Below are 13,450 nucleotides of genomic sequence, written 5' to 3' on the forward strand. Positions count from 1 at the left end.
GAGAGTTATTGAACAATATTGAGTATAATTCATGACTCGTCAGATGCTGACATTGTGTCCAGAAGCTGCAAAATCTAGACAATATCAGGTGTGACAAATAGCAAGTAACATTTGTGCCACAGATTTGCCAATCACGGACCATCTCCAAAAACACAGAATCCAACCATTACCCATTGTCATTTAGTAACATTGCCATCACTGAATCCCTGACTATCAATGTCTTAAGGGTTACCTTTGACCAGAAACTCAACTAGACTAGCATATAAATACTGTGGCTACACATGCAGGTCAGAAGTTCGGAATACTGTAAAGATTCGCTCACCCTCTGACTTCCCACAGCCTGTCTATTATCTACAAAGCATGAGTCAGGAGTGTGATGGGATACTCCCCACTTGTCTGGATAGATGCAGCTCCAACAATACTCAAGAAACAATGCCACACAGGACAAAACAACACAGTTGATTGTCATCCAAGCTCTTCCAAGCCAGACACCACCCTAACTTGGAAATATTCACTGATCTTTCAGTGCCGTGGGGTCAAATTCCTGGAACTCCTTTCCTAACAGCATCATGAGTGGACCTACACAATACGGACTGCAATAGTTCAAGAACATTGCTCACCACCATCTTCCAAAGGACAATTAGGAATGGGCAATGGACTAGCCAGTGACATCCACATTCGGAGAACTAATTCAAAATAAAAGGAGGAAGATATCTTCTCTGGGGTTGCTTTTTAATTTCAAGATAAACTGAATTGAATTGAACTAGCTAAGGCCAGGTCTGAGGTTAGAATTCCTACAGCAAGTAACTCACCTCCTGACTCCCTAAAATTTGCCTATCATCTGCAACGCCCTAGGCAGGACTGTGGTGGAATACTGCCAAATGCCTGGACGGATGTAGGCGCTGATAAAGGAATACAGTATAAAATCAGGAAGTATTGCTACAACCGTACAAAGCATTAGTGAGACAACACCTGAAGTATAATGTGCAATTTTGGCCTCCTTAGTTGAGAAGGGGTATAATTGTATTAAAAGTAGTTCAGAGGAAGTTCACTAGATAGATTCCAGAGGTGAAGAGCTTATCTCATGAAGGGGGATTGAGCAGTTTAAGTCAGCAATGTCTAAAATTTAGAAGAATGAGAGGAAATGTAATTGAGATACAAAAGATGCCAAAGGGTATTGACAAATTAGGATGCTTCCTCATGGGGGCAATCTAGAATGAGAGGTCATAGTTCTGGGGTAAGAGGAAATAGATTTAAAACAGTGATGAGGACGAATTACATCTCGCATAGGGTCACAAATCTGTGGAATTCACGACCCTAGACTGCAGTGAATGCTGGAGCATTGAGTAAATTAAGGAGGAGATAGTTAGATTTTTAGCTACTAACAAGTTGAAGGGTTATTGAGAACAGGCAGGAAGATGGAGTTCTGGCTGGGATGACATCAGTCACGATCATATTAAATGGAAGAGCAGGTTTGAGGGGCTGTATTGTTCTTATAAAAACAATGCATTTAAACATGTTGTGGTCACTATTGATTAACTGAGCCTGTGGGAGGATCACTAGGGTGACTGTCTGTGTGAAGTTTGCACATTCTCCCAGGTGTCTGTGTGGGGGTGCTCTGGGTTTCTCCCTCAGTCCAAAGATGTGCAGGGTAGGTGGATTGGGTGTCCATGGATATATATATTAAGTGGATTAGTCGTGGGGTTTTCAGGGTTAGGGTAGGGGGCGGAGTCTGGCTGGTGTGCTCCTCAGAGAGTTGGCACGGACTTGTAGGGCTGAATGGCCTGTTTCCACACTGTAGGGATTCTGTATAAATAATATGTGAAAGTATGTCACAGAGGGAACACAAAGCAGACTGCCTTTCTTTTCTGGTGGACACATAGTATTTGCAGTGGACAAACACTGTACTTCGATTCCATCTGAAATTTGCAGGGACATAATGTGTGGTGATTTACTTTAAACAAAAAGGAAATATTTATTCAGCTATGACCTGATGCAGGTACCACTTTGATCCCTATTTAATAGTGTGTGCTGGAGACCATGCCAAATATCTTTGATGAAATAAATCACTTGGAGTCAAATACATTTGCAATACATGAGAACGCTATTCAGCCTATTGCAACTGTGATAGTTCATTGAAAAAAAACTATCCAATCGCTCTCATTCTCCGCTGTGCCTCCTCTAATATTTTGATTCACATACTTAGTGAGTTTGGTTTTGAAAGTCATTATGAATTTCATTTCCATAATGATTTCTCAGGGGACATTCCATATTTTAACAACACTCTGTGTGGAATCTTCTCAGCCCCTAAACCATGTGGACTATGGTGAGAAAGTTAGGACAATTGGGGAAGGTATCCAGCACAGAACATCTTGCCATCAAGCTCAGAAAGTCCCATTTTTCAACCGAGTGTTGAATGGTGAGATGAGATTCTTGTTTTTTGGGAGGCGACAGAACTTTTTGCATGGAATTGCTCAGCCTCACCTTCATTCCTCCTGAATCTTGCTTCATTTGTTTGCAGTCTCCCATTCACCCATCTGCCAGTTTAAAGCTAAATGCTGATAACTGCCCATTTGACTGTCTGTTATAGGTTACTTTTAGATTGAAGGGAAATTGGGGAAATATTTATTGGCTGCAAACTAAAAGACCAGAGGGAATTTAAAAAAAGACACAAGAACTAAGTAAGTAATAGAGGGATACTGGGCCAAGCAATGTGTCATTATTGAGTGATGTGGGAACTGGTGGATCTCATAGTGGCTCATAGTGACCATATCCATGGCATGTGTTGGTTACTTCAGGTACTCAGCCTCAGAGCTGATAAACTGGAATTTGAGTTTTGAACACTGTGATACATCAGGGAGGGGGACAGTTACCTGGGCGCTGTGTTTCAGGAGGCAGTCACACCCCTCAGACTAACTACCTTGAACTTGGTCAGTGGTCAGGGAAAGAAGGGTGTGACTATGCGTGAGGCAGGTAGAGGAATCTAGGAGCTAGTGCTGAAGGAGCCTTAGCCCTTGAGCTTATCTAACAGGTTTGAGATTCTTGCTCCCCGTGTGGATGAGGGAGGGAGGTATAGGGAGAATAAGCAAACTGACCATAGCACCATGGTACAGGGAGGCATTCAAAAGCAGGGAGGAGAGAGCAATGTAGTTGTAATTGTGGATAGTATAGTCAGGGGAATAGACACTGTTCTCTGTGGCTGGGATCAAGAGTCCTGAAGGCTGTGTTGCCTACCTAGAGCCCACGTTCAGAATATCTCATCTGGGCTGTAGAGGAATTTGGAGTGGGAGGGAAAATATCCAGTTATTGTGGTCCGTGTAGAGGCCAACAATGTAGGAAGAAAGAGGAACAAGTTTATGCTGAGGGATTATGAGTAGCTAGGGGCTAAATTTAAAAGCAGAACCAAAAAGGTGATAATCTCCAGATTACAACCTGAGCCACAACAAATTAATATCAGAGATAATGGGAACTGCAGATGCTGGAGATTCCAAGATAATAAAATGTGAGGCTGGATGAACACAGCAGGCCAAGCAGCATCTCAGGAGCACAAAAGCTGACGTTTCGGGCCTAGACCCTTCATCAGAGAGGGGGATGGTGGGAGGGAACTGGAATAAATAGGGAGGGTGGGAGGGAACTGGAATAAATAGGCATTCCACATTAAGCAGAGGTTCACCTGCACATCTGCCAATGTGGTATACTGCATCCACTGTACCCGGTGCGGCTTCCTCTACATTGGGGAAACCAAGCGGAGGCTTGGGGACCGCTTTGCAGAACACCTCCGCTCAGTTCGCAACAAACAACTGCACCTCCCAGTCGCAAACCATTTCCACTCCCCCTCCCATTCTCTTGATGACATGTCCATCATGGGCCTCCTGCACTGCCACAATGATGCCACCCGAAGGTTGCAGGAACAGCAACTCATATTCCGCCTGGGAACCCTGCAGCCATATGGTATCAATGTGGACTTCACCAGTTTCAAAATCTCCCCTTCCCCCACTGCATCCCTAAACCAGCCCAGTTCATCCCCTCCCCCCACTGCACCACACAACCAGCCCAGCTCTTCCCCCCCACCCACTGCATCCCAAAACCAGTCCAACCTGTCTCTGCCTCCCTAACCGGTTCTTCCTCTCACCCATCCCTTCCTCCCACCCCAAGCCGCACCCCCAGCTACCTACTAACCTCATCCCACCTCCTTGACCTGTCCGTCTTCCCTGGACTGACCTATCCCCTCCCTACCTCCCCACCTACACCCTCTCCACCTATCTTCTTTACTCTCCATCTTCGGTCCGCCTCCCCCTCTCTCCCTATTTATTCCAGTTCCCTCCCACCATCCCCCTCTCTGATGAAGGGTCTAGGCCCGAAACGTCAGCTTTTGTGCTCCTGAGATGCTGCTTGGCCTGCTGTGTTCATCCAGCCTCACATTTTATTATCCCACAACAAATTAACACGGGATCAACAAGATTAAAGAGATAAACACATGGCTCAAACATTGGTGTGGGAGAAATGTATTTGAATTACTGGGACATTGGACCAGTGCTGAGGCAGGAGAGAGCTGTTCCAATGGGATGGACTCCACCTGAATCATGGCGGGGCCAGAGTCCTGGCGAATTGTCTATCTAGTGCTGTGGATAGGGCTTTGAACTAGGGAAGGGTTGGGTTGAGTTTGCTTGGGAAATTAGGAGGTGGGAAGGGCTCAGCAGATATTATTAATATTTCCAGAAAAAGTAATAGGACAGAGAGTATGGCAAGGGTCAGAAATTTAACTTCAGGCACAGCAGATGCAAAGGGCAGTCAACGCAGAACTGAGGGTGTTGTATTTAAATGCAGGCAGTATATGAAACAAGGCAAATGAGCTGAAGAAGGGTCCCAACCCAAAACATCAGCTTTCCTGCTCCTCTGACACTGCCTGGCCTGCTGTGTTCCTCCAGCTCCATACTGTGTTATGGTTGACTCCAGCAGAATCAGTTCCTACTATCTCTAAATGAGCTTGTCAGGCAGGTTGAAATTGCCAGTCACTATTTTGTGGGTATCACAGAGATGAGGCTGCAGGAGATCAAAGCTGGGGGAATTAAATATCCAAGGATAAGCACCCTGTTGAGAATACAGGTAGATGGACAGAGGGGATGGGGTTGCCTTGTAAGTAGGAATTTAAATTAAATTGATAACAGGAGACAGAGTTGGAAGGCACAGAATCTGCGTGGGGTAGATTTGGGGAACTGTAAGGAAAAAATGTCCTGATGGGAGTTGTGTACAGGTCTCCGAGCAGTATGTGGGGAATGAAATAAACCATGAGATAAAGACATATAATGAAAGGGACTTCACTATGCAGGTGGACTGGGAAAACCGGGTTCATAGCAGATCTCAAGAAAAGGAAATTGTGGAACGTCTATGAGAAGGTTTTTTGAAGCAGCTTGTGGTAGACCCCAGTAGGGAACAAGCAATTCTGGATTTGGTGATGTGAAATGAGGCAGACTTGATTAGGGAGCTTAAGATGAAGGAATTCAAAGAGGACATTGATTGTAATATGATAGAATTCCCCCTGCAGTTTGAGACGGAGAAGCTGGAATCAAATGTAATGGTATTATGGTAGAGTAAGATTAACTACACAGACACAAGGGAGGAGCTGGCCAGAGTTGGTTGGAAGAGGAACCTATCAGGGAACATGGTAGACCAGCAATGACAGGAGTTTCTGTGGGTAATTCAGGAGGCACAGCGGAACTTCATCCCAAAGAAGTAGAAACATCCTAAGGGGAGGATGAGATAACCATGGCTGACAGGGGATGTCGGGACAGTGTTAAAACAAAAGAAAGAGCATAAAATGTGGTGAAGGTTAGTGAGAAGACAGAGGTTTGGGAAGTTCTCATAAACCAATAGAGGATAACTAAAAAAGCAATAAGGAGGGAGAAGATAAAGTACGATGGCAAGCTAGTTGGTACTATAAAAGAGATTGGAAGAGTTTTCTTTAGATATCTAAAAGATAAGAGACAGACAAGAGTGACCATTGGGTGGGTGAGTGGGTGGGCAAGTCATTGATTTGGTGAGTGGGTGACTGAGTGAGTGCAAACCCATTACAATTCATTTTGTGCCGTGCACTGTCAGCACTGCTGTCCCACTGCCAACCCAGCACCGGGAGGAAAGTAGTAATGGGCAATGAAGAAATAGTGAAGACACGGATGAAGTACTTTACATCAGTTTTCACAGTGGAAGATACCAGCAGCATACCAGAATTCCACAGAGTCAGGGAGCAAGATTGGGCTCCATTTATCTTGACAACAGATTCCAACTGTTGGCACTTTCATTGGTCACAAGTTTAGGAGGAATCAGTTCCAACTATTCAGCTCGGATAGTTCCTGACACATCTCACCTACAGCCAGCACAGAAGGGAGCTGCTGCAAGCTGGCATTGTGTCAGCCTGAGCTGTTTCTTTGTGGCATATCTTGGGCTAACAGCCACTGAGTTACATTGGAACAGAAGATGATCTTGTGGTGTAGGAGTAGCTTCTGTACTTGTGGGTCAACAGGATCAAATCTCAGCTGCCTTGGAGGTTTGTCAGAACAGGTTAGTTCTAAATAAGTTTTTTTGAAGATTAGATTAGATTAGATTCCCTACAGTGTGGAAACAGGCCCTTTGGCTCAACAAGTCCACACTGCCCCTTGAATCATCCCACACAGACCCATCCCCCTATAACCCACACACCCCTGAATACTACGGGCAATTTAGCATGGTCAATCCACCTAGCCTGCACATCTTTGGACTGTGGGAAGAAACCGGAGCACCCGGAGGAAACCCAAGCAGACACAGGGAGAACGTGCAAACTCCGCACAGACAGTTGCCCGAGGCTGGAATCGAACCCGGGTCCCTGGCGCTGTGAGGCTACAGTGCTAACCACTGAGCCACCGTGCCACCCTAACAGCGGTTTAAGTTTCCTCTATGTCTCTTCTTTAAGTTTTTGTTGGCCCTTCCATTTTTGTTACAATGCCCTGCCAGAGGCTCTCTAGTCTGTATTTTAGACAGACTTCCTTTCAGTAAAATAGGAGAGAAAAGGCCAGGGGCAGAATTTAACACTGGTTGAGGTGAAGAGGCAGGTAGGGATATTGATTAGGTCACAAAGTGAAGTTTTGAGTTCCCCTTGTTGGGACAGAGGTGCTGAATTCTCCCGGTGCTGGGTTGGCAGTGGGACAGTACATGGCACAGAATGAATTGTAGTAGGTTTGCACTCACTCAGTCACCAACTCACCAAATCAGTGACTTACCCACCCAACCACCCACCCACTGACTCACTGACACAAATGACCACCCACCGAATCAATGACCCACCCACTCACTGCCCTATCCATCCACTCACCTGTCCACTCACTCACCCACTCACTCACCCATTCGCCCACTCACCCTCCCACTCATCTGCCCAGTCACCCACTCATCCACCCACTCACCTGCCCCTTCAAAGACTTTCAAAAACCTGCACCAATATCCCAGTGACTACAGTAAAAAGGGATTATGCCATCTCTTTCCACTGACTCTTTTCAACTCATTGGATTTACACAGAAGTGCTGTTTTTTTTACTCAGATGGGAAGATCTGGCTAAAAATGAGCAGCATTGTTGAGTCAACGAAAACATTGTGGGCACTGGGAATCTGCCCATCACGGCCAGCGGTTGGAAGACCCAGGCCAATTCTTTAACTGTAATTGGGTCGATGTTTTTTGCGTGAAACCTGAAAATAATAACAAGTCTTGTCAGTTTGTGTCCTGGGTTGTTTGGAACAATGTTTTCACCTCAACACAGATAAGCATTTGGATCAACCAGGGAAATGGGGCTACCGCTTCCCGGAATGAGTTTAACTCCTTTGTTGAATGCTATCACCGCGGTGCAATATTATGGTATCATGACAGAGGAGCTCTACCTTTTCTTGGGGTACTAGAGTGAATAGATATGAAGCTGTAAAAGCACGGCAGGTCAGATGGCATCTGAGGAGAGGGAAAGTCAGTGTTTTGGGACAGAACCCTTCGTCAAGACTGAGGAGGGGTAGGGGAGCCCAGAAATAAATAGATGGAGGAGGGTTGGGCTGAGGGAAGGGTAGGAGAGATGGTGATATATAGATGAAGGTAGGGGATATTGTGATTGGTCACTGGGAAGAGTAGAGTGGATAGGTGAGAGGAAGATGGATAGGTTGGGTCAGGCCAGGGAGGCAAGGAGGAGGGTAAGGCTGGATGTGGGATAAGGCTGGGCATGGAGGGATTTTGAAGCTGGTGAAGTCAAAATTGAGGCTATTGGGCTGTAAGCTCTCAAGGTGAAATATCAGGTGATGTTCCTCCAGTTTACGTTTGGCCTCGCTCTGACAGTGGAGGCAGCCATGGATGAACATGTCACCAGGGGCGTGGGAGGGGTCTCCCTGATAAAGAGGATATCACATCAGGAGCAATGGATACAACTGATCAGGCTGGATGAAGTGCAGAAGGATCCTACCTCAATTCTGAAACTTTCAATTCCCTGGCCCCCAGCACCTCATCTTCACCACGGAGATACAGTCCCTTGACGCCCGCATCCCCCACACAGAGGGCCTAAAAGCCCTCAGCTTCTTCCTCTCCTGTAGGCCCAACTGGTCCCCCTCCACAGATACCTTCATTCACTTGGCAGAACTAGTCATCACCCTGAACTATTTTTCCTTTGATTCCTCCCACTTCGTACAAAACAAAGGGTGGCCCTGGCAACTGCATAGACCTGAGCTATGCCTGCCTCATGGAGCAGTCCCTCTTCTACAACTACACTGGTACCATCCCTCGCCTCTTTCTGCTTTATATCAATGTGTGTATCTGTGCAGCCTCATAGTCCCACAAGGAGCTCGAGCAGTTCAACTTCACCAACACCTTCCACCCTGCCCTCAAATTCGTCCAGATGATTTATAACACCTCCCTCCCCTTCCTGGATCTCTCTGTCTCCATCTGCGGAAACCCACTCAGCACTGACATCCATTTCAAACCCACTGACTCCCACAATTATCTTGGCTATACCTCTTCTCACTCACCTTCCTGTAAAAATGCTATCCCATACTCTCAATTGCTCTGCCTCTGCTGCATCTGCTCTTAGGATGAGATGTAACACTCCAGGACGTCCCAGATATCCTTTGCTTTCGGGATGGTAATTTACCCCTCTGTAATTAAGGATGCCCTCAACTTCAGCTCCGCCATTTCCTGCACTTCTGTCCTCAAACCCCCTCCCCTCGACAACAATTAGGATCGAGTCCCTTTAATCCTCACATACCATTCCAACAACCTCTGAATCCAGTGCATCATCCTCCAACATTTCCACCGTCTACAGTCAGATCCCACCACCAAGAAGATATTTCCCTTCCCACCCCAGTCCGCTTTCTGTGGGACTGTTCATTCCATCACTCCCTCGTCAGCTGTACGTTCCCCACCAACTTCTCCATCACACCAGGTACCTTTTCCTGCACCTGCATGAGGGGCGACAGCTGCCCCTACACCTCCTCTCTCACCACCTTCCAAGGCTCCAAGCAATCCTCCAGACCCAGTAGAAATTTACCTGCACTCCATCCAACCTAATCTGTTGTATCCGTTGCTACCGATGTGGCCTCCCCAACCTAGAGGAGACCACAAAGGCAGACTCAGAGACTGGTTTGCACAGCATCTGCAGTCAGCATACACCAACCAACCCGACCTTCCGGTTGCCATCTCTTTTAATTCCAGTTCCCACTCCCCAGGTGACACGTTCATCTATGGCCTCCTCTACTGCCAGAACGAGGCCAAATGTAAACTGGAGGAACAACATGTTTTATTTTGCCTTGGGAGCTTATAACCCAATGGCCTCAATACTGACTTCACCAGCTTCAAAATCTCTCCACGCCCAGCCTTATCCCATGTCCCACCCTCCCCTCCTCTTCACCTTCCTGACCTGACATAACCTGTCAATCTTCCTACTCACCTATCCACTCCACCCTTCCCACTGACCTATCGCAATAACCTGGTACCTGTATCCTCCTATCATCATCTACCTATCCTTCCCCCAGCCCCACCCCTCTCTCTCTATTTACTTCCGGGCTCCCTTCCCCCTCCCCAGACCTGATGAAGGGATTTGTCCCAAAACATTGACTTTCCTGCTCCTCGGATGCTGTCTGACCTGCTGTCCTTTTTCAGCTTCAGCTTTCTAATGTAGTTATGAAAAAAAAAAGAACGAGTCCACAGGTTGAGGTGCTGACCTGGAGCAGGGCTAAATTGGGGGCCGTTAGGCAGGATCTAGCAGAGATTGACTGGGTGAATCTGTTTGAAGGAAAAGGAATGAGTGGCAAATGGGAAGCTTTAAAAAGTGTGATATTAAGAGTCCAGAAACAGTAGGCCCCTGTTAGGGTGAAGGGCGAAGCTGGCAAGTATAGGGGTCCCTGCCTGATGAGGGATATTGAGGCTCTGGTCAGGTAAAAGAAGAAAGTATACATTGGATTTACGCTATTGGGCTCAATTGAATCCTCGAGATAACTATAAAAAGTGTAAGAGCACACTTAAGAGGGAACTCAGAAGAGCAAAAGAGGGTATGAGATGGATCTGGCAGATAAGGTTAAAGATAATCCCAAGAGGTTCTATCGCTCTATTAAGAGTACGAGGGTGGCTAGGGAGAGAATAGGCCCCCTTAAAGATCAGCATGGCTGCCTATTTGTGGAGCCATCGGAAATGGGGGAGATTTTTAATGAATATTTCTCCTTAGTGTTTACCGAGGAGAGAATCATGAATGTTAAGGAGATAAAGAAACAGGTGGGAATGTTTTGGACCACATGCATATTACCTGACAGGAGGTATCTGCAGCATTAGTGGGAGGCTAGGGTAGAAGTTGTCGAGGCTCTTAAAGAATTTAAAATTGCATCAGAGATAATAGGAACTGCAGATGCTGGAGAATCCAAGATAACAAAGTGTAGAGCTGGATGAACACAGCAGGCCAAGCAGCATCTTAGGAGCAGAAAAGCTGACATTTCGAGCCTAGACCCTTCATCAGAATTTCTGATGAAGGGTTTAACAGAAGATGGATGAGGGTAGTGCAGTGGATGTTGTCTATATGGACTTCAGTAATGTATTTGACAAGGTCTTGCATGACAGGCTAGTCACGAAGGTTAAGTTGCATGGATCCAGGGAGAGCTAGCTAATTGGATTCGAAATTGGCTCGATGGTAGGAAGCGGAATGGTTGAAGGTTTTTCTCCGACTGGAGGCCTGTGACTAGTGGAGTGCCATAGGGGTCAGTGCTGGGACCTTTGTCATTTGTTATTTACATCAAAGATCTGGATGTGAATGTACAAGGCATGATTAGTAAGTTTGCAGATGATACAAAATTAGGTGGTATGGCTGATGGCAAAGAAGGTTATTAAAAATTACAGAGGGATCTAGATTAGATGGGGAAGTGGGCTGAGAACTGACAAATGGAATTCAATACAGATAAGTGTGAGGTATTGCACTTTGGAAAGACAAACCAAGGCAGGACTTATACAGTAAATGGTAAGGTCCTGAGGAGAGCTGTGGAGCAGAGAGACATAGGAGTACAAGTAGATAGTTTGTTGAAAGCGGTGTCACAGGTAGACAGGGTGGTGAAGAAGGCATTTAGCATGCTGGTCTTCATTGGTCAAAGCATTGAGTGTGGGAGTTGGGACTTTATGTTACAGTTGTACAACTCATTAGTGAGGTCATACTTGGGAGTACTGTGTACAGTTTTGGTCACCCTGTTGCAGGAAAGACATTGTTAAACTGGAAAATGTGCGAAGAAGATTTATGAGGATGGTGCCAGGATTAGTAGCCCTGAGTTATAAGGTAAAGTTAGCCAGGATAGGACTTTATTCCTTGGGATGTAGGAGGATGAGGGGTGGCTTTACTGAGGTGAATAAAGTCATGATGGGCGTAGATAGGTTGAATGTATATGGTCTTTTTCCCGGGGATGGGGAATTGAAAACTAGAGGGCATAGGTTTAAGCTGAGAGGGAAAATATGTAAGAAGAACCTGAGGGGCAACTTCATGCGGAGAGTGGTGCGGTTATGGAATGGGCTGCCAGAGATAGTGATTGAAGCAGGTATGATAGCAACATTTAAAAATCATTTGGATAGGTATATAGATGGGATGGGTAGGTTTTAGAGGGATATGGGCCAAATGCTGACAATTGGAACTGGCTGAGACAGCACCATGATTGGCATGGACTAGTTTGGGCCGAAGGTCCTGTTTCCATGCTATATTTCTCTCTGGCCCGATGATCCTATCAATTAATTGTGGCTTCCAGCATCTGCAGTCCTTACTGTCCCCAAGTTTCTTGGGGTGCCTCTGACTTACTCTTTCAAGTGGGAGAATAGAGAAGGAGGTATTAGAAGTTTACTGATATATCTGTTTCACATGGATTTCAGAACTGTTTGCAATCCAAACAAATGCAGTACACCTTTAAGAAGAGTTCTAAATTCTGAACATAATTGAAATGAGATGGCTTCCTCTGGAACATGAGCGGACAGCCTCCTTTTTGGCCGTATACTGTGATGTTTCTCTTTCAATGCTTGGGGGCCTTATTGTTTTTGATGGCATATTTCATGGTTAGCTTGCTGAATGAGGTCTCAACCACTTTTCCATAGAGATTGATCAGCCACATCCTGCTTCTTTGCCACTTTCTCAATGTCTTTCTTTGCATTAACTCGCAGATTGGTCCAGAATTGACCGGCAACGCAGTCTGGCCTAAGGATAGAAAACTTTTATGAAGTATCCAGCATTCAGCATCTCAGAGACAGCTAAAGTTGTCACTGACAGATTTTTTTGACAGATATATAAATAGGCATGAAATAGTGGGACACAGACAGCGTAAAGGTGAAAGGCTCTTAGCCCAGAGAGGCATCATGTCTTGGTGTGCCGAAGGGCCTGTTCCTGTGCTATACTGTTCTACATATGATTGCAAAATTCCCTGATTTCTTCCCACTGTGAAAAATGAGTACTGTCACACCTCTCTGTTATTGCAATGACTTGATGCTAGTCCCACTTGTTCATATGTTCGTTGAGTGTTGGCGCAGACATGGCAGGCTGAATGGCCTCCTGCTACGAGCATTCTCGACTGGGATTGAAGCCAGTTTGCTGATGCTGGGTAGAAGCTGAACTCTTTAGTGGTGAGCTGTTGAACTGGGCATGCAGTCACAAAGAATAAAGAACAATGAAAATTACAGCACAGGAACAGGCCCTTCAGCCCTCCAAGCCTGCGCCAATCCAGATCCCCTATCTAAACCTGTTCCAGCGATAGTAGGAACTGCCGATGCTGGAGAATCTTAGATAACACGGTGTGAAGCTGGATGAACACAGCAGGCCAAACAGCAGAGGAGCAGGAAAGCTTGACGTTTCGGTTCGGGACTGATCTGAAGAAGGGTCCCGATCCGAAACATCAAGCTTTCCTGCTCCTCTGATGCTGCTTGGCCTGCTGTGTTCATCCAGCTTCAC

Source organism: Stegostoma tigrinum, chromosome 1 (genome assembly GCF_030684315.1).
Source record: "Stegostoma tigrinum isolate sSteTig4 chromosome 1, sSteTig4.hap1, whole genome shotgun sequence".
In the NCBI taxonomy this organism is placed as follows: Eukaryota; Metazoa; Chordata; class Chondrichthyes; order Orectolobiformes; family Stegostomatidae; genus Stegostoma; species Stegostoma tigrinum.